This window comes from Heterocephalus glaber, unplaced genomic scaffold, assembly GCF_053883595.1.
Source record: "Heterocephalus glaber isolate CG9 unplaced genomic scaffold, H.glaber_assembly_v1.0 deba00001577, whole genome shotgun sequence".
Classification (NCBI taxonomy): Eukaryota; Metazoa; Chordata; class Mammalia; order Rodentia; family Bathyergidae; genus Heterocephalus; species Heterocephalus glaber.
This window is the reverse complement of record NW_028258358.1, coordinates 26,840,410-26,868,093: the sequence shown is the minus strand read 5'-3', so window position 1 is coordinate 26,868,093 and position 27,684 is coordinate 26,840,410. Positions and strand designations below refer to the sequence as shown.

Sequence of the window (27,684 nt, the reverse complement as noted above, 5' to 3'; positions counted from 1 at the left end):
TATACTGGCTTGAACATTTTTCTCAGTATATCTATGTACCCATTTCTAATAGCTTCTGGAATAATATCTTATTATACATTCATAATTTATAGTTGATAGTTAATTTGAAAAGTTATTGTCTCATGGTCCAGTCACCTCTCCAGGTGCCACTTCTGAATGTGGCTGCACTGGGGACCCTCAATACACGAGTCTTTGGTACAACTTCATATTTCATCCCCAATAGGGACCAATACACTTATAGCTCAAAGGATCATTTTAAAGTTTATATTAAACAATGACTATAACCTCAATAAATAAAACACAAATTGCATTATGCCTGACTTCATTCTCTTACTCTTCTTTTATGTATGTTTTTAAATAGCAAAACATTTATTGGCACATTTTAGGCATACATAATGATAACTCATCATAGGGAATTTGTACCTGTACATGATACATTCCACCTCTTTTTTCCCATTCCTCTCCTCCCTTCAAGCCCCTTCCCTTCCCTATGTACAAAAGCTTTGTTTCCATTTTTTCCTTCTATTTCCTTTTTTCTTGTCCCTTCCTTTCTCCCTCCCTCCTCCCTTGTTCCCTTCCCATCCTTCATGTATTTTAATATTAGATGTCTTCTTTTTTAGTTTTAGACTCTTCATAACACTGAATTAAAAAAAAAAACAACAACACATTTATGTCCCTACATAATAGATCAGAAATATTTTATTGTACTAGAAAATACATAGACAGAATTTAATGTCAAATTTTGTTGTAGTGTTGACTTATCTTGATGGTCCATGTAGTCTTACTGACTCAATTTGCAGATTTTTTTTTCTTGTGTTTAATTTTTATCCTTGTTTTTATTTCATGCTTTCCTAAATTATCCTTAATGCAATACAAACTTCACATATCTATAGGAAAGATCTTTGGTAATGCTTCTCTGATTTAAGGTTTAGAATTTGTCAAATGATAATTACCATAAAATAACCTTATTTTTTCCTGATAATAGAATTTTCAATCTGTGCCCCTTTAGCTATTCTATTATGACCTTAAAAATCACTTTCTTTCTCACTCTACCTCAGATGATGGGGAAATGAATTCTAATACCAAATTGTTGAAAAAAGAGCACTAGAAATAAGATCTGCAGGAAAGGCTAATAAAAAAGGGCAGAACAGCCTAATGTATGCCCTCCACTAATCCCTTTTACACTTGAATTTTATTTTTTCTAGTCTCTTGTCTCATGCATTTGAGCATACCTGCAGGCTGCCACAAAGTATAACTGATTTTGAAATTCATATTACACTTACCTAGCAATAACCATTATGCAATTTCTAAATAAGGATGTTATTTTTCAGTGAAAAAATTTGCAAAAGCATTGTAAGTCAGGTTTGAGGTAGTGAAAGAACCCAGAACTGGTAATCATTGCACTTTCTTGTTTTTTATATCCTGATCCCTTTTAGTTTGCTTAGAGATTTAGGAGGTGCCTTTTAACTTTTCTTTTCTTTTTTTGTTTTGTCTTTAAATAATGGATCACATTGGCTAGCCCACAGTGCAGGTATTAGGATTAAGTGCATTTTTAACAGAGAAAGCCTCACACACACACACACACACACGCACACACACAATACCACACATCATACATGGTCTGGGGATTGCAACTTTTGCAACATCTTAACAGGAGGCACCTGAGTCTGGCTTCAGTTTTAGACAGAAATATTCACGATTTCCATCTCAATCACACATGATTCACATTCAAGTGAGGTGTTTTAACTCTCTGAACATCAGTTTTCTTGTTTGTTTTGTTTTACTTGTAAAATGATCATAATACTTTATAGGAGTGCTAAGAGACTAAATTGGCATCAAGAAGTAATGGTATTTAGATGGGCTCAATAAATCATAGCTCCCTATAGCCAGACATAGAATGTAACATTGGGGAAATAGATTTAAAGTTAGAAATGTGTATGTTACGTATTTTCAGACCCAATTAAGCCTCAAAAATGAAAAATCACTATGTAAACATACAAATATTTAAATAAAATTCAGCTTATAATTTACTCATTCTCAAGTAGATCTTCCAGATATGAATTTAATTTGAAGAACTGACATCTTAATATACAGTCATAAATGTTAAAATGCTTCATATGTTTTTCATAGACTAAAATATTTATTATTAGGTTATACCTAATATACTCACATTATTACAACATTAAATAACATGGATTCATTAAATGGGATACAACATGATGCTCCCCAAACAGCTATTCATATTCCTGCCAAATCTTGATTTGTAGGATGAAGAGGTGACTTTGTCAATAATATTACAGAAAGAACTGTAGGGCTATGTTTCTAAGGTCACAACAAAGGCAGATGCTAGTAACTTTTAGAGCATATAACAAATGCTGTCTCCACATTATATTTAGAATGTAGAATAAATAGATTGATTATTTTAGTGTAAAAGGACAACTAATTGCTATATGTCTTCCTTCCTTTCCTTTCCTCTTCTTTCCATCTAGTCACCTAAGAAAAGTGTGTTAAGGTTCTGTTGCATTCTATTACAAGTCAGGCACAGAACTCATCACTAAATTGGAGATTCAAGAATGCTATTTTTCTTATTCTAAAGTTGCATATAGACTAGTGAGAAATATATAACTAAAAATGCACCAATGCATGGTTATACGTGGCTAGGGTGAACATCCCTTCCACAACCCACACTGATATTTCATTCCTACTGTGAGGGTGTGGGATGTGGGACCTTTTCCTAAAGGATTCTATCATGAGGGTCCCACCTCAATAGATTAGTGCCTTTTCTTGGAACTGCTTTCCTTATTAAAAAGCTGAGTTGGTCCCTCCCCTTCTTGTTCTCATTGTCACATATGTTGGCTTGTCCTCTGCTAGCTTATATTGCAGCAAGAAGGCTCTCACCAGATGTGGTTCCTGGATACTGGACTTCTCAGCCCCTCAAATATGAGAAATACATTTATTTTCCTTATGGATTACCCAGTCTGTGGTACTGCGTTACGACAGCAGTAAATGCACTAATATACCTGTGCAATAAATAAGCTATATAGTGTCTATACCTGCAAAATAAACGCCGGTGAAAGGATTGTAAGAAAGAATATAGTGGATATGAATACCCTGCAACTGCAGAAATACCAGAAGGAATGAGGGCTTCTAGGAAGGGCTAATAAAGTTAGCACCTTTGATAGTCCTTAAAGAACACTGCCAGATCCTTTGAAAATGAGGAATAGTGGACCGAGCTGCTGGATTAGCTTATTTACAGTGATAATAAAATAGGAAAATGTTTACCTTTCAGATTTTAAACGCAATCATTTTCATAGGTATTTTACCATCTTGATCAAATCCAGACTTTGAAAAAAGAACCTTTCACATATCCAGTGTAGGAAACTGTCCCATGTGGCTGTACCTTCACTACTAGTTGTGATAAAATAAACACCAGGTATTGGTTTCATGACATTGCAGCTATTGAGTCTAGGAATTTGCATTGTTCAGTAATGTAAGTATGAATATGCTTCTTTGATCTCATCTCAAATTACGAACCAGTAAATTTTTCTTATAAACATGGGTATGCATATATCACTGTGAAATTTTTCTATTTTAACAGAAAAAAGAAAATACTTTGTTTAATTATAGAAATTTGTACATAGAAATTGAATAAATATTATTTTTAAACTTCTACCTAATCATGACATTCAATATGTTTTTAATAAGCTCAATAAATTTCCATGACTATGGTGTCAGATAAACATTTCAAATATTAGAAAAAGTAGTAATGGAAAATATGTGATTTTGCCATGCAAATATAACGTTTCTAGACTTACTATAAATTATGTTCTACATTTAAGTAATCTGCAGTCCCTTGCCTGGACATAGAAATAAAATTAATCTACAATGAAAGTTTTTTTATTATTCCCTAGCCAAGTAAAATTAATGAACACTGTTCTTTCCCATAGATATCTAATTCTATAATAAGCAAATCCTTCAACGAAACATTACTTTTTTCTCCACATTCCAAATTAAAAATAAATTTAACTCATATTGCTGAATTTTTATTATTTTAAGGTAATTAAGAAAAGGAAACGTGTAAAGAAACAACTGCTGTTATTATGCAGTTATATTTACCAAATCCAGTTCATGAAGTGTTGAACAATTCCTTTAAACAATGGGCTCCATATACATTTATCATTTTTTAATTAATAAACTTTACTTTTTTAGAATTGCTATAAGTTCACAGTAACACTGAGCAAAAAGTACAGAGAATATCCATGCACCCCTAGTCCTACCTATACAACTTCCCCTCCATCAACCTCACATACAAGGGTGATACGTTTTTTGGTTTTGTTTTTTCACAATTAGTAGACTTAAATTGATGTTATTAGCACCAAAAGTCTATAAGTTACATTACAGCTCATTCTTGGTATTGAGTATTTTATGAGTTTTAACAAATGAATGACATGTATCAACAACTGAAGGGCCGGGGATTTAGCTCAGTGGTTTCGTTGCCTGCTGCGTAAGTGCAAGGACCGGAGTTCGATCCCCAGTATCAAAAAAAAAAACCAAAACAATTGAAGTATCATATAGAGTAGTTTTACTACCTTAAAAATTATCTGCGCTTTATCTATTTACCCTTCTTTCCACCAAAGACCTCACAACTGATACTTTTACTGTCATTGCAATTCTGCCTCTTTGAGAATGTCATTTAATTGGAATCCTACAATATTTAGTCTTTTCAGGTTGGGTTCTTTCTCTTATTAATATGCATGTAGCATTCCCCTATGTTTCTTCAAGGCTTGATTGCTCATTTCTTTTTAGTATGAAATAATATTCCATTATTTGGGTGTATTACCTGTTTGTCCATTCGCCTACCAAAGGAGCAATTTTGTCGCTTCCAAGATTGGTAGTTGAGAACAAAGTTGCCATAAATATCTTATGCTATTTTTTATGAACATTAGTTTTTAATTCATTTGGCTAGCATGATTACTGGAAAATATGGAAAGAATATGTTTAGCTTTGTATGAAACTGCCAAACTGTCTTCCAACCCGACTGTACCATTTCACACTCTCATCAGCAAGGATTGAGAGCTGTTGCAGCTACACACCCTTATCTGCCTGTGGAATCATCGTTGCTTTAGATTTGGGACATTGTTACAGGTAGGCATGGTATCTCCATGCTCTTTCAACTTTCAGTTCCTTAACATGGGATGCTGCACACCTTCGCATAGGCCTGCATATCATCTGTTTATCTTAATGATAAGGTGTTCCTCCATCGGTTTTTGTCTCCTGTGTTTTGATGTCCTGTCCTTGGGTATACACACCTTGAGGACTGTTATGACTTCTTGGAGTATTGAGCCCTTTATCATTATGTAATGTCACTTTTTATTCCTAGTAGCTTTTAACTTTCCTTGTTCTAAAGCCTCTTCTGAGAGTAGGATAGCTACTCTCAATTTTTTTTTTTTTTTTTTTTTTTTTGTGGTACTGGGGATTGAACCCAGGGCAGTTACACTGACCTACATCCCCAGACTTTTGTGAAAATTGTATTCATTCTCTGATGTTCTTTATATAGAAGCAAATTTATAATCTATATAATTTTTCTTCTCACTGAAGGAGACAGTACTTTAACATATATTATAAGGCAGACCCATTGGGAACAAATTCCCCCAAATTGCAGTAGTATAAGAAAATCTGTTTCTCCTTTACTCTTGAAGGATAACTTCACAGGTTATAGAATTCTCTATTGGTGTTTTGTTTTGTTTTTTTCTCTCAACACTTTAAATATTTCATTCCATTCTCTTTTTGTTAGCATGGCTTCTGGGGAGAAGTCACATGTAATTTTTATTTTTGGTCTTTTATGAGCCATTTTCCCCCTATGGCTTCTTTCAATAGTTTTCTTTATATTTAGTTTTCTGAGATTGTATGTGATGTGCCTAGCGGTAGGTGATTTGTTTCTTACTGGCACATACTCTGCTTGGTATTCTTTGAGCTCCCCAGAGGTTTCTGGATCTGTGGTTTGGTTGTCTTGAGAAACTGTCAGTCTTTATTGCTTCAAATATTACTTCTGTGCTTTGTCATTTTTCTTCTGGAATTCTCATGTGTGAATATTATACCTTTTGTAATTGTTTCACATTTTTTTGGAGATTTTGTTCATTTCCTTCCACCTTTTTATATTTTCAACTTCAACATTTCTTTCCCTGTACTAAGGAGCCCATCAAAATGCCTTCTGCATTTCAGTGACTGATTTCAACGCTGATCCTCAGTGTTTATCTTCGGTCTTCTTTTTTAGAATTTCCATCTATCTACTTACATTAGCCACCCATTCTTGCATATTGTCAACTTTTATCCATTAAAGTTTTGGGCATACTAACCTCTTAAAAAACAAACAAATAATCTAACCTGGTCATTTCAAAATTTCTGCTATATCTATCTCTGGTTCTAACACTTCTTCAGACTGTCTTTTACTATGTTTTGTGACTTTTGTGAAAAGGCAGACTTGGCGTGCTAGGGTCCGCAGGCCTTTGGTAAGGCAGCGGTGAGGTGTGGGGTGGGGAAGCATTCTGTAGTCCTATGATTAGGATCAGCCTTTTAGAACCTGGACTGTGGACTCCACCAGTCTTTCCATTTTTTTTTTTTTTGTACCGGGGATCCAACTCGGAACCTTGCCCTTTCGAGGCAGGCGCCGGACCCACTGAGGTAAATCCCTGGCCCTAGTCTCTCCGTTTTTGATCCCTATAGGTTGGGGCATTTTGGCTGGAGCTGGCAAAAGCTGGGATTTCCTGTCCCCCAGGTAGATGAGGCTCTGATGAAACCCGCAGGTCTGGCTCAGGCGAGACAGTTTCTCCTGAGAACCTGCCTTGTTAAAGGGAACAGAACGCTCTGGCAAGTTCAGCATAGCTCCTCTATCCCTCTCCCGGTTGGAATTGTGAGGGGATTTTTCTCTGCCATTTACAATGAGAACCTTGTAGAGTTCATGAAGTGAAACTCGCAAAAGTGTGAGGAGACGCCTGGAGCTTTGGGTCTGCAGCAAATCACCCAGCACAGTTCTGGTTCCTCAGCTCAGCTCTGGCGCCAGGGGAAGTTTCCGGTCCTGAGTTTCCGCTCTACACCCACTTGTTGTTTCCTTCTCTCCAGTTTTTAGGGCATTCTGACAACCCAAGAAGGGTTGTTGATTTTTAAGTTTGTTCTACTTTTAACTTGCTATTTTTTTTTTTAAGTGGCAAGTTCTAGGATCTTCACATGTTGAGCTAGAAACCGGAAGTCCGCCAAATGCTTCAATCAAATGATACTTTTTCCTCCACATTCCAAAAATAAGCTAAGTCTATATTGGTGATTATTTATTTCTAAATTTAAAAATTATAAATAAATGTTTATTTTTCTGTATATTCAAAATGAAATTTGAGAAAAAGGAACGGCCTGTTATATTGACTTATTTTTAAATCTGTTCAATGAAATGCAGTATATTTTCTTTAGTCAGTGAGTCCCATATATCTTTTTTACTTCGTTTGCTTTCATTTTGCTTCTATTTTATATCATCATTTATTATTATGCAGTCAGTGAAAATGAATCCAACAACTTAGTGTGAAAATCAAGGGTGCAAAATAAACACATACATAAAATAAAGGCTTCTTCATTCTTTTCTGTCAGGTGCCATTTTTTTCTCTTCTCCTGACAATTAATTAAGAGAGGGCTTGTTCAAAGTTATGCTTTTACTAAAGTGGCTTCCTCCTATTGAAGTTCCTTAAAAACAATCAATTCAAGCCTCTTTTAGCTGTCAATATGTCCTTACACGATCTCCTTTCTTTCCTCTTGCCATCAGCAAATGATACATTCAACACTACATGGGAGGCTCTCTCAATTATCCCAGGAACAAGAACAAAAAGTCAGCTTGTTGATAGTACCTATCCCACTAGTAATTATAAAGAGCCCCATGCTTTCAAAGAAGATTCACCAGAAGCAATGATTGATGTGTCTACCTTTACGAGACTGAAGTAGGGAGAGATGAGAAACGTCATGCCAAAGTAGCTACTGTGATATCACAATATGGACAAACGGGTTTAAGAACAAAACTAGTTTTCCTGGGGCTGGGGATTTAGCTCAGTGGTTCCACCGCCTGCCTCGCAAGCACAAGGTCCTGAGTTCAATCCCCGTTACCAAAAACAAAAAACAAAACAAAAAAACTGGTTTTGCTAGTGGGGTTTCTATCATCAGGAAATCAAACAGGGAAAAAAAGTAAGACACGAAGTTTGTGGTTAGAAGGAGGAAAAATCTTGAGAGGAGTAAAGAAAACTTCATTTCACAGTTAGTCATAATGTTCTTTACATGAGTAATTAAGTCTGAGAATATTGTACCGAACAATGATGATAGAAATTAATAGATTCTAAATGAGGCATTATCCTTTCATTCTCAACAGCTGTTTCATTTTTACTTAGTGTGCACATCTTTCCCCAAAATGACAAAAGTAAAATTATTCTTTAGGAAATTAATCACATGTGTCTCATTATTTCAAATAAAATATTCTAAAACCCAGTTTCTTTCTAGACGGAGAATCATTTTAGGGCACCGCCTTAAATGTCATCAGCGAGGAATGCAGTGCCACCTGCTGGTAGGTCGGAGGATCGCTTTTATTTGTTTAGAGAACCTGGAATAATGGAATCTAGTTGTAAAAATATAGTAAGGCAAATAAAGAGCACTCTAAAGCATTTATTTCATTCGTGGTATCAAATGGATAAAGTTTTCAAATATAGAATATTGAGAGCATGGTTTTATATAAAGTTCACAAAATATTATGAGTTTCCACTTACTAGGAAGCAAGCACTATATCAAACTCAAAACACCTCAACAATTTCATGTTAAAAGATAACAAATGAACAATTTGTTTTAAAAAATTACTAAGCGAAGAAATATTGCCTTCAATATCCATCAAATATTAGGACCTATAGCATTCTGCTTTAAGGTGCATGTTTTAATTTCTTTTGGAAGCTGATTTACCCATGTAAATAGAGATTACATGGAGGATTTTCATACATAATGAGTAAACAGTTTCAAAAGTACAGTTTTATATAATACATGCACAGTGATTTCCTACGGAAATATACTTGTATATGCATGCATTTATTTAATCCTTATAACAGCAAATGAAATGATTTATTACAGCTGAGGGAACTGATGTTAAAGCTAGGCAAGTCACCAATCTTAGATGATTTCATGAACAGTAAGTCAAGATTATAACCTAGGATTTCAATTCAAATTTGTAAAGTTTTTAAAAAAAAAACATTCTCACTCAATTCCGATTATCTGAAATTTTTTTGTGTGTGAGACTATTTATTTTTCTTATACTTTCCTAAGAATTAATGTTTATTTCACCATGCCAAAAGTTTTCAGTTGACTTCCTTAGTACAGAGTACTTTATTTCAGAAATTTAGAATTCCTTGTAAAAGTTTACTCATTATACATATCGTGTATACCAAATATTATACAATGCATATATGACTGGTGCTAAACATTTAAGTAGAAGGCTAGATAACTTAAATCTTCCCATGAAATTTAACTCAAGATTTATCCTGCAGTCAAGGGATGTTATACAACATTCCACACCAGCAACAATAATTTTTTGAATCTTCAAATCCTGTTAAAGCTCTTTTTCATACTGCACTGTTGAGATACCAAAAAAATGGCATATATATTAGGGATCCATGTTCACACTATTTTTATTAAAATGATTAGAAATTACATAATATCTATAAAAATTCAGAAGATAATCTCTGCCACATGATTTCTATAAAAGACCAATTTGCTGCCTATCTTATTTTCAGCAGCAACACTGTTCAGAGTTGAGATCTGAGTTATAACTTCCTCTGAGGCCCCTATCATTGAGTTAAATCTTTAATAGTGTCTGATTATGTAGCTGCCATTTAACCTGAACTTAATATTTCATTACTGTTACCACATTTTTGCTCTGAATATTTCTTACTAATTGAATCACTGAACCACTGCTAGCATTCAGCATTTGTATATATTCTGATCTGAAGAATATCAATTATACCCGTTTTGCTTTATTCTTTTCAGAGTTCGTTAAAATTTAATAATAATTTCATATTATTATTAAACTACTATAGCTACATGGTAACATATCAGCATAGTTTAACCTGTTTTGAACACATTTATAAAGCTGATTGGCAATGATATAGGACTATTTTTCAACTATGTGATGTTTTGTTACTTTTCTTTTCAACTGGAGTTAAACTGACATCATTAAATCCAAGTCATCAGATAATTTGCCAGTTTCATGAACTCAACTCTATCTACGGTGTCTATGAAGCTAAAAAATTAATGTAATTCTTATTATTTGGGTGAATAGTATCAGTTTTTAAAAATGCTATAAAATTTTCCTTTGTCAAGAGTAATGTAACCATGTTTTTCTTTCTTCGGAGAAATGTGACATTATCTCCAATGGTTTACAATGCCATAAAAGTATGTTTTACTGAGTTTAAGAGAACTCAGTCTAATATTTTGAGTTAGAGATTAGGTACATAACATCTATTCCTATACTACCTTGGAAATCAAAATTGTTATAGGGTCACTTTAACACATATTACCAGCTTAAGTGGAAAGAGAAGATAAGGGTAGGGCTCACTCTTGGTTACTTAGAGGATTGAGTTTTAATGAAAACACAGAAGCTAAATCTCTCAGTTTCAGGAGGAAATGGGATGTAGAAAATGAAATTGCCCCACAAAGCTAAGACCTGTGAGATCTACCTTTTCTAAGATGTCTTGGAAAAATCTATCCAATGACATGTGGAGAAATACAAGTTTTTAGTGATATCCTGGATCCAGAGAAAACAATTTTTCCTCTGAGATTTTGAAGGAGCTTAGGTCTTCAACAAATGCAGTTTGATAATCAAATTTATAGTATAACTATTATATACAAAGAGATAAGCCAATGTAACCATTCTATAGTGTCTCTTTTGGAGGAATTCTCAAAGGAAAAAAGCCCACACAAAAATGTTTGTAATAAAAATAATATACCATGAACAAAAGGCAGCATATAAAAAGCAAAAATGTGAGATAAGATGATACTGTAATAAACAATATAAAGTAGGTTTGTTTGAAATAATTGACATTGAATATTTATAAATTATTTCTAAAATATAATAAAATTTAAATCAACAATCTCAGTGGTTGCTGTACAGCATCATGTTAGGGTCAAAGAGAAAATTAGTAGATGGTGGTTTGTATATGAAATTACACAGAATTCATCATGCTATTAAAAAGATGCAACTTTATCAAAATGTCTAAATGTAGAAGAGATTTAAGGAAAAAATGTCTGCAAAATATGCATTTAAAATTCATAAAAATCATCATAAAACTTAATAAAAATAATTAAATTAGACCTAAGAAAATGAGGAAATACACCATATTCATGCTTAGAAGAGTTAATGCTATAAAAATAATAATCCTTCCCACAAAATGTAATGAGTGATTTTAAATCTCATTCGTCTCTTTAAGAAATGAAAGAGGTTAGGAGGAAGGAAGATGAGGGAGAGTTGCTGTGTGTGCCTTTAACAAGCACAGGAGAAGGAAGAGGAGTCCTTTGGTCTCACAACAAGCCCACATGTGATAGCAGCTTCCGTTCAGAGAGCAAAAGCTTGGGCAAAGTAGGAGTTAGCATTGTACTGATTGCTGAAAAGCCTAAAAGACAAGTGGCACTGCCCATCAGAGATATAACATGAGGCCGGGGATTTAGCTCAGTGGTGCCGCCGCCTGCCTCACAAGTGCAAGATTCTGAGTTCAATCCCCGGTACCAGAAATAAAATGTGAAGTACTATGTGCTTTAATAAAGGCAGTAGACAAATTTTTAAAGTAAAAAATAAAACAGGTGAAATTAGTATAGATCATGTTACTTAATCCAATGTATTAAAAATATTATCATTTCAATATGCAATGATTATTAAGGAAGTATTTTAAATTCATTTTTCATATTAAGTTTACACAGTCCAATGTGAATTTTTACACTGGTAGAAAATCTCAAACTAGCCACATTTAAGTGTTCAATATCCCCATGTGGCTAGTGGAAAATGTGGATTTCCACCATTATACGTGAACCCTCCCGAAGGCAGAGGGTTTGTGATCTTCCTAAAAGAGATTCTATGCAAAAGGACTGGGAAGAGGAAAGTTTCTCACGAGACTCCAAGACAGCCATATGTAGCACAGGAGGAGAAGCATTTTTTTGTTCAAGGGAAATGGAAATTTCCGGGAAAGACAAAAGTTCCCCTTGCGATGAGATTTTTGTCTTGCCAACTATGGATGGTTGATAGCTCATTTTTCCACTGGCTCCTGCCCCAACACCAGGAAGAGCAAGGCTATGTATGTATTAAAGGAGCGGAAGAAAGGGTAGCTAGAACTAGGAGAACCAAACGAAGCTGACCCCAGCTCCTATTGTGATCTTCAAAGGCTGGATCAGGCTCACATTGAGAGGGAGGGGCTGATATGGGGTAAGAGTTTGAGTTTTAATCATCACAGTGGCCAAGAATTCATGGTTGTAAGGCTGAACTAGAATTTTAATGTAAAAATAAAACAGTACTTGTATATTTTCTAAATGTGTGTGGAAAGAATATGTGAAAGAACATGTGCAGGACCTGAATTGAATGGGGAGTGGTGAGGAAGAGTAAAGCTGGTATCTGCTTCTTTTCTACCAATTCCACCACATTTAATAAACACATTTTACCTGCATTAACACTGGGACACAGAGCTCTCACTAGTACGTATCATAAAACAAACACTATATTGGAGATGCACTAACAACTTTGTCCAAAAGCACACACTGTAAGTGAAACTATAGCTTCTTCTGCTACTTTTGTTTCAATGAGGAAGACTCTAAAGGAACAAAGGCAGGTCTTAAAATGTTTAAAATCTCTAGTACCTAAGTCAGTCAAGGTTTTCCTAACACCATGAAACCTCCCCATATAAAGATTGTTTGATGACTAAAATTTTATTACATGGAACTTTGGCATCACTCAATTTTAAATTTTCATTTTTACTAGATTGATTCATTACACACATCAGATAATTTGTCATAAGTAAAAAGGAAAAATTTGAATTTTATACTGTAATTCATACTATTAAAACATTAATGTAGCAATTTAAAAGTGGGGTTACATTTTAGTTATTGATTAAAAAATAGATAGTATTAAAAAAATTTTTTTAAATCACTGTTCTAAATTTTGGACCAAGACCATGAGATTTTCAGTTTGGCTAGGTGTGGACAATGATCTTATAGGCTACAGTTTTCACTGCCCTCCAAGTTTGAAGGGAATCATTATAATATAGCTGTAAGGAAGTTAAAATTATATTATTTTTCAAGTTAATCATATAATATGCTCTAAAACCATTAGCTCTCAATTTCCCTATTCTGTATTATTCCTTGCTTGGCTCTCTGAAAAAAAAATTGCCAATGTTGAATAGATGTCTACTTTCTTGAAGGGAAAGTCCAACTTTTCCACTCAAATCTCAACCTTCTTCTCCAACAGAAACTTATCTTGATACTTCAGTTTCTACCTTTGGTTTCTGAGGACAAAGGTTCTACCCACGTAACTGGTCTGTTTATTTACTATTCTTCAAATGTTCTGTTACACCACTTGCTAGAAATAGAACATCTTTTTTATTTAATCAGCATCAAACCTTGCAATAAAAGAAATCTGAGCTCCAATCTTTAATACATTATCTATTTGTTGTGTTTCCTTGGTTTAGTCAATTTTAGGATTTCATTAAAAACTCGACAATTTTAAATTTGACTAATATACATTTTCTTACATTTATAGAGTCAACATATATAAATGTAACATATATTGCATGAATTGTACAAGCAAAACTGTACTCTCTTAAGAAAAAACTATATCACAGTTAGCATGATACAGAGCAATGATTCATGTATTCAAAGCATTAATTATCTAGCACGCCAAGAGGAAAAATGTATTTATTTTTTGTTTGCTTGATTGAGTTCATTCATTAGCCAGATTTTCCCCAAACACAAAATGCTTTCTGAGAATAAATAAAAAGTGATGGTACCTGGTCTAAATTAATTTTAATTTAGTAACAAGGAGTTATGTGTTGTGGATTTCATTATGAATGCTTTTTAGAAAATGTATCTCAGTGATGCTACATGTCAACCTTTAATTCTTTTCCTTTTAACCAGAATTTATTTAAGAAAATTTTAAAGACCAGCTATCCTGGACTGTTGAGAAAGCACAGAAGCTGTCTATGGCAAACAGGAGTCAGTGCTGTTGGTCAGACAGGTTCTGAGTTTCTAAGAAGAGGCACATTTAGTTGCAGAAGGAGTTCAGTATTCTATGTGCACTTTGCTCTCATTATAAAAACAATATCTGTTCTTTGTGGACAATTAGAAAGTAGTGATAAGACAATTAAAATCACCTGTACCCATAATACCTAAAACGAAACATTTAACAGTTGGGAAATTTATTTCAGCTCTTTACCGACACCGACACCCACAAAGAGAAAATTAGCCTTAAGTTATTGTTGCAATATGTTTTTTCCAATTTTCTTTCCCTTTACTAAGTATTATTTTCCCATGGCTTAAAATATAATTGTGAAGGTTACATGATTCTTGTGTTAAAAAAACCCAACAATTAGAAATAAGGAAGAACAAACCAATTTAGCTACAGACTTGAACAAGAAGAATTCAGCCCTGACCTGTAAAATATTGTAAGTGCAGGGACTTTTCAACCAAGCCTGTCCCTTACCTGTGTAAGCGGGGTTCCCTCACCCTCCACATAGAGACAAGCTGAGAGCCAATTAGGAAGACCAGCCTTAGGGCCTGAGAAACAGGCTTCTGCCCCGCTGGAGACAGGCCCTGCACTGGGCCTATCAGTTACAGCACTCTGCCCACCCACAGATGTGGAATGAGGCTGTGTCTGGCTGTGATTCCCGTCCAGCTTACACTTGACACTGTCCACGGTAAAAACTGCAGTCCAACATACTTCCCGAATTTTATTTAACCTTCGGTTTACAGTATCTCTCCCCATCTGAACTTCAGCTATTTCACCTGTGAGTCTTCAGTGTCCCCTCGTGATTTCTAATCTTAACATTTATCTGTTTAATTCACACAGATATAATGTAAAAACAATTCAATCTTCCCAGGAACGAGAACAGTAAGTACTATTATCACATAAATCACCAGAATTGGGTTTGTTTGTTTTTTGTACCGGGGATCGAACTCAGGACCTTGAGCTTGCAAGGCAGGCGGCAGAACCACTGAGCTAAATCCCCGGCCCCAAAATCAGGGTTTTTTTTTAAAGCATGTAATAAATATGAAATAAAACAAAACATAAAGCACTAGGTCTTAAATATTTTTCTCTTCTATACTAAATTTGACAACATATTATGGAGTGAATCACTTATCACTGAGCTTCTAATATTCTATTAAAGTTGTGTGGTTCCGCTGCTTGCCTTGAAAGCACAAGGACCTGACTTCGATCCCCCATACCAAAAACAAAAACAAAAACAATTACAAAAACAAACAAAGAAAAAAAAAGTTGTAATCAATTACCATGTTCACCTATGGATACAAGAGAACTGTAGATGCTAAGAGGGCTACTATGATTCAGTTATTAGTTCAATTAGGGTAATGGGCATAAGTCTGGCAAATTGTTGTCGGTAGACAGACACATCCCACAGGCAAACCCTGAAAAACAAAGACCAGGAAACGCTTCGCTGTAAGCATCTGTACTTAACTATGTTGCCTGTACATGAGGAGAACGAGATTCAGCGGGACACAGTGCCAGTTCTACATCACTGTAGATAACCAAAGCAATATCTTAACTTTCTTTTTCTTTTTTTTAAATAAGAGAATTGGGAAGAATATGCAAAAGTTCTTATTTTTCCCCAAAGCTAATTTAAGACTATTGGTCCCAAACTGTCAAACTGGTTTCCACTTAACTCCCCCAAATATTAATTAGTCATTGGGTGAAGAGAAAAAAAGATGCTAATGAATAAGTACAGTTATGTGACCACAAGACACTTCAGGGGTAATGAAAAATTCTAATAGTCTATGGTAGGATGCTTTCTTAAAAACTGAATAAACTGGGGCCGGGGATTTAGCTCAGTGGTTCCAGCACCTGCCTTGCAAGTTCAAGGTCCTCAGTTCAATCCCCCACTACCAAAAAAAAAAAAATTGAATAAACTAGTTTATTTCTAGGGAAAATCTTAAAATCGTTATGCTACTAGTGGTATAGACTTTAGAAAATACAAGATAATGTAAATTAATGTTAGGAATTAGCAAGCATTGAGATATAATTTTTTAATATTTGAGTTTATTGGTACATTTTAGGTATTCATTATGATCACATTCATCATTGGGAATTTGTACCTGCACATGATATATCTTGGTTCTTATTTTTTCCCTATTCCCCTCCTCTCCCTTCAACCCCTCCATTCCTCCCTATTTGCATAAGCTTTATTTCCATTTTTTCCTTCTTTTCATTTTTTTCTTTCCCTTCTTTCATTTCCCCCCCAGTTCCCCTTCCCCTTTGAACATTTTCTTCCTATTGCACAATATCTATTATACACTTTGATCCTCATTTACACTTTTAGTTTCTCACACCAGAGAAACAATTTGGTATATGTACTTGTGTATCCTATTTATTTCACTTAAGAGTATGGCCTCAAGGTGCATCCATTTAGCTATAAATGTCTCTAGTTTATCTTTCTTTATGGCCGAGGAGTACTCTATTTTGTAAAACAAACAAACAAAAAAACCCCACAACACATCTTTATCCAATCACCAGTTGATGGGCGTTTGGGCTGTTTCCAAGATTTAGCTATTACAAATTGTGCCACTATATGCTGTTTTTATCACAGCAGCTTTGTAGTATAGTTTCAAATTTGGCACTGTGATGTCCCCTACATTATTTTTGTTGCCTAGAATTGCTTTTGCTATTCTAGGTCTCTTCTGGTTCCAAATGAATTTTTGAATTGTTTTCTATAGTTCTGTGAAATATGCTATAGCAATTTCAATTGGAATTGCACTGAATCTGTACAGCAGCTTTGGAAGTATGGCCATTTTCATTATGTTGATTCTTCCTACCCAGGAACAAGGGATGTCTTTCCATTTCTTATATCCTCTTCTATCTCTTTTCTTCAGGGTGCTATAGTTTTCAGAGTAGAAGTCTTTTACTTCCTTCTTTGGATTGATTCATAAATATTTCATTTGTTTGGATGCTATTATGAAAGGAATTGTTTCCCCAATTTCTCTGTCACTGAGTCTGTTATTTGTGTATAAGAAAGCTATTGATTTTTGAGTGTTGACCTTGTATCCAGCCACTCCACTAATTTGGTTATTAAGTCTAGAAGTCTTCTGGCAGAGTTTTTGCAGTCTTATAAAAGTGCAGAGTATCATGTCATCTGCAAATAATGACAGATACTTTTCCTATCTATATTCTTTTTATTTCTTTCTCTTGTCTAATTTCTGTTGCTAATGTTTCCAGAACTATATTGAACAGGAGTGGTGATAGTGGACATCTTTGTCTTGTTCCTGATGTTAGTGTGAAAGATTTCAGTTTTTAACCATTTAATATGATGTTGGCTGTTAGTTTTTCTCAGATAACTTTTATCAGGTTGAGATAAAGACCATCTCTTCCAGTTTTCTGTAGAGTTTTTTTTTTTATCATGAATCGCTATTTGATTTTCTCAAACACTTTTTCTGCATTTATTGAGATGATCATATGGTTTTTGTTGTTGGCTCTGTTAATATAGTGTATTACATTTATTGATTTATGTATGTCGAACCATCCTTGTATCCCTGGGATGAATTCCACTTGGTCAGGGTGTATGATCTTCTTGATGATCTTCTGTATTCTGTTTGTACTCTTCTTTTGTATTCTGTATTCTTGTTTCCTCTTATTGAGGATTTTTGCATCTATGTTTATTAGGGAGATTGGCCTGTAGTTCTTTTTCTTTCTTTTTTTTTTTTTTTTTGGATGAGTCTTTCTCTGCTTTGGGGATCAAGGTGATGCTTGCTTCCAGGAATGAATTTGGGAGTATTGCTTCCTTTTCAATTTAATTAAAAAGTTTGAGAAGTAATTGTATTAGCTCTTCCCTAAATTTCTTGTAGAATTCAGCAGTAAATCCATCTGGACCTGGGCTTTTCTTTGTTGGTAATTTTTTTTTATTAAATTCTTTTATTGGTACATTTTAGGTACACAACACATTGAGAATTGTACCTTTACATAATGCATCTTGGTTCTTATTTTTTCCCCATTCCTAGCTAGGAATGTTGGTAAGTTTTTAATTACTGTTTCAATTTCATTGATTGATATTGGGTTGTTTAGAATTTTTATATCTTCCTGGTTCAACTTTGATAGTTCATATGTATCTATGAATCTGTCCATTTCTTCTGTGTTTTCCATCTTATTGGAGTATAGGTTCTCCAAGTAGGTGTTGATGATCCTCTGGATTTCTGCTGGATGTGTCGTAATTTCACTCTTTTCATTTGTAAGTGCATGGATTTGAGCCTTTTTTTTTGTTTTTTTTCAATAAAGTTGGCTAAGGGTTTGCATTGACATAAAATATTAAATTTCTTTTGAGGCAGTGTCTCACTGTGTTGTTCAGGCTGGCCTTAAATTCATGATTCTCTTACCTCAGCCTCCCCTAATGGCTGGGATTACAGGCATGTGCCACCATGCCCAACTTCAATATTTCTAAGAAGACTCTCTCTCTCTCTCTCTCCCCCTCCATATATATATATTTATACTCTATATATATACTCTATAGATAACATAGTTACATGCTACTTGTATATATTACCTATAAATCACTAAGAGTGTGTATTAAAATTTTGTACAGTGCTAGCATATGTGTTGATACTGTTACAATCATAGGATATTTTTAGTAAAATTAAACAACTTGAAAACACAAGTAGGCAAATTAAAATGGCAAATATCTCCAGTTATACATGCATTCACCATGGAATGCCTTGAATGACTTTTTAAATAAAGAAAACTCATTTCCACAACTGCTAACATGCTTTTCAGGATTTTTGTTTGACTCCTGCTGATTTGAATCCCTAGGCTGGAATAAATGCTGAGCCATCTGGTCTGTGGCAGTAGCTGTGGTGGTCCAAGGCTCACTGAAGCACTCATTTCTACCACCCTCTGTACCTGGGGTGCGCTTCACTCTGCAGCATCACTGGGATGTAAGTTGAGTCTAACTTGTATCACAAAAATAATTAGGTTAAGAGTTTCCATGTGCAAGGTAATTTAGCCTTTTCAACTCCAAGCCTCCAAAAATATTTATTGGTGGTTTGAATATTTTATGCTACTCCCAGAAATCTCATCCTTCACTAACAAACACCTTTTGCATGTATATCTTTAATAATATATAATGTTTTAACTAAGAGAAAATTGAGGGGGAATTACAGTATGTTGAGGCCAAATTTTACTCGGCCTGACTGGTATGTGACTATTTTGTTCCTAGTTGGGTAGGTGAAAAATAAGAGACTGAGCTCTCTTAGTTGTCAGAGTTGTCATGTGGAGCCCAGAAAAAGAACATCAGAGACTATGAAGTAACATCATTTTGCTGGCATCATACGGAAGTTTCTAGGCTTCAGAGACTCAATTTGATCAAAGGCTGTCCATGTCTGATCTAAGTAAATTAATGCTAATGTGAGCAGGTAATGGTGGCGAACACAAGTAATATGCATTACTGGTACAAGTTATCTGCCTTATAGGATGTCAGGAAATAAAATGCGTTAAAGATGCCAAGATGTAAGTAATTTATAAAATTATAAAAATATAAAAGTTAATATGAAGGTGAAGTTTATTTATTTATTTATTTATTTATTTATTTATTTATTTTCAGTGCCGGGGATCAAACTCCAGAACTGGCATTTGCCAAGCAGGTTCAGCACCACTGAGCCACATCCCCGGCTCATGGTGGAGTATTTTAAATAACTACCATATAGTTTTCCCATAAAACTGGTTAATCATTTGAAATGTAAATCAAATGACATGGGAATGGTAGCATACCACACCACTGAAGATATAAATTGGGTATTTTAAAGCGTCATTACTACCTACATTAACAAAAATGTACATGCTCAGCAGGGATGATGAAAGTCAGATGACTGCCAGAGATCGTGCTGGCTTAAAGATCCAAAAGCCATCAAATTCTGATAGAAGCTAAGAGCAATGCAAAAGGCAGGAATTTGTGGATTTCAGAAGCCAGAGATTTGTAAGCTGAGGTTAACTGGGATGGAAAATAAGCTGGTGAAACAAGAGATACTCAAAATCCGCAAGGACAGATCAATCCAAACAGGGATGGAGATCTCAAAAGATGGAATCCCCAGTTGCAGAAGGCAGTGCCTGTCATACCACTGGTAGGTAGTTAATGACTGATGAAGGGAGAAATCAATGAGGAATCGACTTACTCAGATGTAGACACAGTGTATAAAGAATGAGTGCACGGCTCGGTCCCCAGGAAGGGTACAGCACAAGGAAAATCATGCCTGATGGCATGATGGAAATCAGCAACACAGGGGATGAAAACTGAAAGTAGGAGAGTATGAGGAAATAGTTGCCCGGGCCTGTGTCCAAGCATTTGGGAGGGAAGTTCCAAAAATAAGAGTGGAGGTAGAGATCTTAGGAAGGGAGAAGGCAGGATAGAGAAATGTAAAGGAAACTTTGGAAATCCAAGTCAACGAGTGAAGGAAAAAAATCAGGATTCAAAGGATAGATAATCCACAGCTTTGATGTCTTAGTCGAAATTCTTCATTGTTTCCGCAAAATGAGTATTAACTGTTGGTTACGACAAAATAAAGAGCAGTATTCCCTTGTGTGTTGAAGAGGTTGAGCCTTGCCCAAGAGTGCTGAGGGTAGAATGGTTAGGAGGATAACTACAAAGCACAAACTGTCTCTTCATCACAGTCTCAGTGCCTGAAGAGATTTCTGTTGCAGGATGACAGGAAGTGTCTTAAGCCAGATCATGATCAGCATGTACTTCATCCATAGAGAGCCTTTGCAAAGAACAAGGGTTCTCAAAGAGTGGCCCCCAGAACCAGTGCCAGTAGCCTTTGGAAACCAGATAATGTAGAGTCACTGATTCCATTCCAGATTCACCGGATCAGAAATCCTGGCAGTTTGGCCAGCAATCAGAATTTTATAAAGCTCTCCGGGTGATGCTGATACATGTTGATGTTTGAGAACTATGATCTTATGGGAAAACATACATTAGAACGGATATGGAGCAGACTTCATGATTAAAGGTAAGGGAAGTTTCTGGCCCTAGAAAGGAGGAACTACAACTTTCAAGGTTCTGTATCTGAGATTCTATTATATGATGAGACAATTTTGAAAACAATTGTTAAATTGGTAATGTACTTAGGTTCTAAAAAGATGACTGTGCCTGGCTGCAAAGAGGTTTGTTTTCTTGCTTTGAGGAATATCATTTTGCAAGTATAACAGTGATGTTGCACATTTACTAAAATAAAAGGATTTCTAAATATAATTGCTTAGAGTGTTACAGTTAATAAAAAAAAGCATACTTTAAACAGGAGTATTTCTGAGTTAAAAAAAAAACAACTGAAGGGAAGTGTATTTTGCTAAGCCATACAGTATTAAGCACACAAGCCCCATCTAGTGGTCTTTGTACCCAGAATTTAGTGAGGTTTCTGAAGGGGTCTATGACAAGTTCAAAGTCACAGGCACAAAAGTGAGTATTTCAGCCATAGACGTGGAGAGTTGAGATGTGGCATCCCAGTGACGTCAGCATAACTTCTTCCATAAACGTTCCTTAACTTTATTAGACTCTACTCCCACATTTTGACATAAGCTAGAGCCAGATAAGGAGCAAACATCTAGTCACAATGATGCGTCAGGCCCTATGTTAGATGTTTTTATACATTTGTGGATATAGAGTATGTGGTATAAATATAGACAGATATGATTCTAGATACAGACACTGATAGATATACAGGGATAGTTATACAGTGTTGCCATTAAATCTGGAAATAGGTAAATAAATAGTTCAGTATGTGACAAAATTCAATTTTCTGTGTTTTTAGAATACTCCAATTAAAGAAAAAGTTTAAACCAGGACTTCTTTCAAAGTCACCCAGTGTGTTATTTCTGTGCTTAATTCTGCTCTCATTTTTACTTCCTATGTTATTGCTGTTTTTCATCTTTCATATACTACTTTAAGTTCCTTAAAGAATATAAGCATTTTTTACACTAATATATTTCTTAATTTCTTGTTCCCCAACATGGCACTTAATAAAGTAATTAATAATGCCTCAGTAAATGCATAAATAAGTAAATACATATGTGGGTGTATAAATGTATGAATAGATGATTTACTTAATAAATGATTTATTACCCATCTTTTATATATATACATCCATCCATACATAATCTATAAACACTATCCAAAAACATCATTACATTCATAACAAAGAAAAGGAATCTTATCACCAACAATGGGATTATCTAAAGATGTCTTAGCTTTGTCTCGTACATTCTAGAAATATTTCTTTACTCATCATAAAGTAACTATCAGTTACATCAAAGGCCTTAGGAAGAGGAGGTGAATATTTACACAAATAATTACAATACACTATAGAAGGTGAAAAGTGGTTTGCAAACAACACTGGCTCTTTGCTCTTGGCAATTTAGTAGAAGGAATGACATTTTGTTGGAAGCCATAAGGAAGTCTTCATTAAAATGACTCCTGATGGGCTGGGGATTTAGCTCAGTGGTTCCGGCCCCTGCTTTGCAAGTGCAAGGACCCCAGTTTGATCCCCGGAACCTAAATAAATAAATAAAATGACTCCTGAAAAAAATCAGTAAAAGTTGAACAAGAAATTATGATGGGAGGCATTTCATTAAGAGGAAGAAATTAAGTAAAGACTTGTTCAGGCCTCAGGCAAGTCCACCAGTCCACTGTGTGCTCAGGACACAGTGTACAGCAGCAGAAGCAACAGGGCACCGAAGCCCAGAGTGAAGTGAAGCAGGTCAGTGCAACCCAGCTATTATACACCAGAACCCCTGGATTCAACACAGCTGGGCAGAACTGCACTGAACAAAATTAAAGGTAGCCAAAAATAAACACGAAAATCTTAGGGACCCTGATAAGAAAGGTAGGGCTCTATCTCTAATATAGATCATTCTACTTTAGCAAAATTCACTAATTATTGATTTTAATGGGAGTTTAACTGTATTCTCACACAGTTAGTCCACAGTTCTCAGAGTATAGATGACAGAAATATTCCCTTTGCAGTAGTTTTCAGATCAATGCCATCTATAACCAAGAGCTAATTTTGCCCACATAAATCTTGGTGATGATACAGATTACATGTAATTAGCAATCAATATTGCTGCTTTGACAGCTATCACATTTCTAGTATTATTAGCAAGTATATTCAAATTAATTGCTTACTTTCCCCCCCTAACACTATATAGCTATTAGAAATTTTTTTTTTTTTTTGGTACCGGGGCTCAAACTCGGGTCTTTACGCTTGCGAGGCAGATGGTGGAACCACTGAGCTAAATCCCCGGCCCTATATTAGAAATTTTTTAAATGTAGAGATAGGGAAGAAATGGGTTTTAATTGTTTTAGGCTTGTGTAATAAGCATTAGCATTAAACTGCTGAAATTGGAGAAATATTTTCAGACATCATATTGCATGTTTACAGTTTCATTGGAAATAAAACAACAGGTATGGGAGTATCTCTTTTATGTAATGAGAAGAGCTGTCTTTCTGTAAAAGGCTCTTTTCTCAGAAAATATTTTCAAGGTGACATGACTGTTAAATGAAAGAAGTATTAGATGAATAGGAGAGACATAAAATTTATTGTGACTATAAAGCATATGAAAAATTTCACATATGCTGGGATATCCTCCCTTTTTTTACTACTTTATTTCACCCCCTAGAACTCTTTTAAAACTGTTTCTATTTCTCAGATCTCCCAAAGCTAAATTTCAAGTTTTGTCTAAGAGTAAATTCAAAAGGTTATGATTTGTCATTTTCCATACTGTGAACCATCTCATGGTTTTACAAATCCTTATGAAGCTTCCACACAAATCATTATGAAGGTTACTAAAAAAACTTAAATAGAGCTACCAGTTGACCCAGGTACACCGCTCCTCAGTATATTCCTCAAAATAATTAAAACCAGTATACTATAAAGATACCTGAATGCTCAAGCTTATTTTAGCACAATTCACAGGAAGGGAAAGAGGGTGGGGAGGAGACAAGGAAGACAAGCCAGATACCATTGGGGTACAGTGTATATTATATGGTCGTATGACTATGCCCCCATACTGGACAACTAAAATGCACTGATAATGATGGAAGGAAGGAGGGAGGGAAGGAAGGCAGGCAGGAAGGAAGGATAAATAATGTATAAAGAAAATGTGGTATTTACACACAATAAAGTAGTACTGTGCCAGAAAGATATACTTCAGTCCTTTGTAGGAAAATGGATGCACTTTGATATCATAATGTTAAGTGAAATCAGGTACACAAGCTTAAATATTGCATGGTTTCTCTTATATGTGAAACCTAAATTATAAAGACCAAAATAAAAGATAACAAAAAAAGGAAGATAGACATTTCTCAAATGGGAAGGATCAAGAGACTGAAGGAGTGCTAAGGGAGGGAAGAAAAAAGGAATTAAGATGTTCTTTGTACATGCACCAACTCCACATGATGTATGTAATAAATATGTACTGCAAACAAGTACGTGTAAAAAATAAAAAAGACAGATTGAGGAGCAAAAATGTCAAGAACAGAAATTTTAGAAGGTAATCGGCTACTGTACTTCAAGAAGTTGGGGCCGGGGACTTAGCTCAGTGGTTCCGGCACCTGCCTCACAAGCACAAGGTCCTGAGTTCGATCCCTGGTACCAAAAAAAAAGAAGTTGGCTGCAACAAGATAGAGCAATAACGGCAGAAGACCAGATTGCAGATTGAGGAATGTGGACATTAGGTTTGCACGTATGAAAGGAGTACATTCATAGATATTTTAAAGAAGAGTGAATCATTAAAATGTGTTTTTCTAAGTACAAAATTTGAGGAGCAGTCTGAAGATATGGAAAAAATGGCTATCATTTATAAAGCAATGTCTGTAAGGTTGTAATGGAAGGTGGTCCTAGTTAGCCCACTTCTATGTATGGCCAAGGAATGAGGAGGAAAACTCAAAGAGATAGGGAGAAACATGAATATCTTAGGGAATAGAGTTGAGAAAATTTGCACTTGATGAGGAGGTTGGAGAGTTAATGTCTTGGTGAAAGATTCTGGAAAAACGGAACAGAATATGTGTGAAGTAGGTTTTCCACGTAGTACTGTATGTAAAGGGAAACTTTCTGCAGAGGAAAAGTTATAAAATAAATTTGCCGTGTCATAATGTGGTTCCAAAAATTAAGATTATGTGACTTTAAAATAATTCAAAACTATAATAACTTGAAAGTTCTTAGGCTTTTCTTTCTACATGAATATATCATTTATTCTTATTCTATTTTCAAAGAAAATGACAAAAACAACCAGCAAACATGGCTAACACTGATTTTGGAAACAATTGCTTTTGATAGAAAATGTGAACATGTGAGTTTGTAGGAAAGCTGGCAGTTAAATACTCTGTATTAGTAGAAACTCTTACTTTGTAGAGAGAAAAAGTTCTATCTTACAAGAAATCAACATAATCAGAAAATTAATTCTTTTTTTTTTTTTATCGGGAATGGAACTCAGGACCTTGTGCTTGTGAGGCAGGCGGTGGAACCACTGAGCTAAACCCCCGGCCCCAGAAAATCAATTCTTGGTCATGTCTTAAACCAACACTCAGGATCACCATTTAAATAATTCTATGTATGACTTTTCAGTGCATTAGAAAATAAAAGTAATTCTGCAGATTATTTTGAATGTAAACATTGAAACTAGAATAATCATTCATTTAATGCAAAAATGAAGATATTTTTCTTGAACTTATCCACATATTTTGAAGTAGAAATATTTCTCCTGATATAAAGTGTGATCAAAATATATGGTAAATGTTCTAATCAAAGAAGTATTATAGTAAAAGAAAAATCATCATTAATCCTCCTCAAAATACTCGGCCCGCCTTTCAGTCCGCTTCTGGATCTCTTCTTCATGAATGTCTTTATAAGGTGAAATCAAAAGTTTGGTGAATGCTGCTGCTGTGTACCAGACACAGGAAAGTCAGGCTCATGAAAACAATATGGCGTACACTCATCCACCTTATTCACCAGATCTGGCTCAAGAGGTGACTTCTGGCTCTTCCTCAAAGTCAAGATGACAATGAAAGGTAAATATTTTGAACTGAGTCAGGACAGCAAGGCAGCCATGACAGGATAACTAAAGATCCTCATGAAGGAGGACTTCCAGAACTACTTTGGAAAGTGGCAATATACTGTTAAATTATATTTAAAGTGAGTATTTTAAATTAAGAAAAATATTTCCAAACAAGTTAGAAAATTTATATGCTGAACAAATACAACTAAATAAAATAGTTCCAAATGCTTATAATCTACATCAAATAAAGTTAATATATTTCTGAATAAGGAGATTTTGATTTTTACATCAAGAACACTTGTGCTATTTCAAATTGTGAAATAAATTTCTTCATTTATTACTGTTACTTGATGTACCTTTACTAAGTCTTATATATAACTACTGGGAAAAAATACCTATAGATACCCAATTTAGATTTTTGTATTTCCCTTGTCACTTCACAAAGCTCATAAAAAAAGAGTTAATCCTAAATAGAAGGTAAGAAATACAAAATTTATTCTATATGTAAAGATTGGTAACATCCAAAATCTATTTTCTTTTTTTGGTACCAGGGATCGAACTCGGGACCTTGTACTTGCAAACCAGGTGACAGAACCACTGACTAAATCCCCGGCCCCAAAATCTATTTTCAAAGTACCAGTGTCGTAGTTTAGTACATTTTTGTTGTCTTTTAGTTATTTATTGGGAAGCTGTCTTTGAAATAAAAGGAAAATTTAGAGAAATGAAAGATTTTCATGCGAAAAAGAAATGCATCATGGAGCAATGTCAATTTTTATACCTCAAAGAGGTAAAGATGGTCTTAGGGGTTGGAAAGATTCTTTAAAAATACAAATTGAAGACATGGGGCGAGTTGTGATTTGGATGTTCTAAGGTCTCAGTTACCTGGTCACATGGCTTGTGATTTTTGAAAATTAATTTTATTGGTACAATTTAAATATACATAACAATCATATTCATCATAGGGAATTTGTGCCTGTTATGTCTTGATTCTTTTTCTTCCAATCCCCTCTTCTCCCTTCATTTCCATTTTTTCCCCTCTTTTCTCATTCTTTTTCTTTTCCCTTCTTTCTTTTCCCTCCTCCCTTCCCAGTTCCCCTTTCCCTTTAGAACAATTTCTTTGGCTCCTCCATCTAAGAGCAGAATTCGCTACTGGGACTAGCAGCTCCTTATCAGGATCATGACTGGAGGGAGGGAAAGAGGGCAATCTGGAGATGCAAATCAGAGTTGGCTCTCACTGGGGACAGCTACCCGTCAGTTTGTATCACACGTTGCGAAGTCATGGAATCAACTGAAGGTGTGAACCTCCTTGTGGATCTAACACAGTGTGGCACTTTCATTTACATACCTTTCAGTTTGAGACAAAATCTCCCTCCTTCCAATTCTTCTTC

The 27,684-nt window shown here is 35.0% G+C and overlaps 1 protein-coding gene across 6 annotated transcripts in view; it reads right to left on the bottom strand.

Moving 5' to 3' along the window:
• Nucleotides 1-27,684, bottom strand: part of Gpc5 (glypican 5) — a 1,453,028-nt gene that overhangs the window by 676,171 nt on the left and 749,173 nt on the right. For 2 of the 6 annotated variants that reach the window (XR_015443722.1, XR_015443724.1), the window contains exon 9: nt 5,429-27,684. The exons of the other annotated variants lie outside the window; for them this stretch is intronic. The gene's annotated coding sequence lies outside the window, so the exon portion shown is untranslated. Of the gene's footprint in view, nt 1-5,428 lie in introns of those variants that run through there. 6 annotated transcript variants of the gene reach the window in all.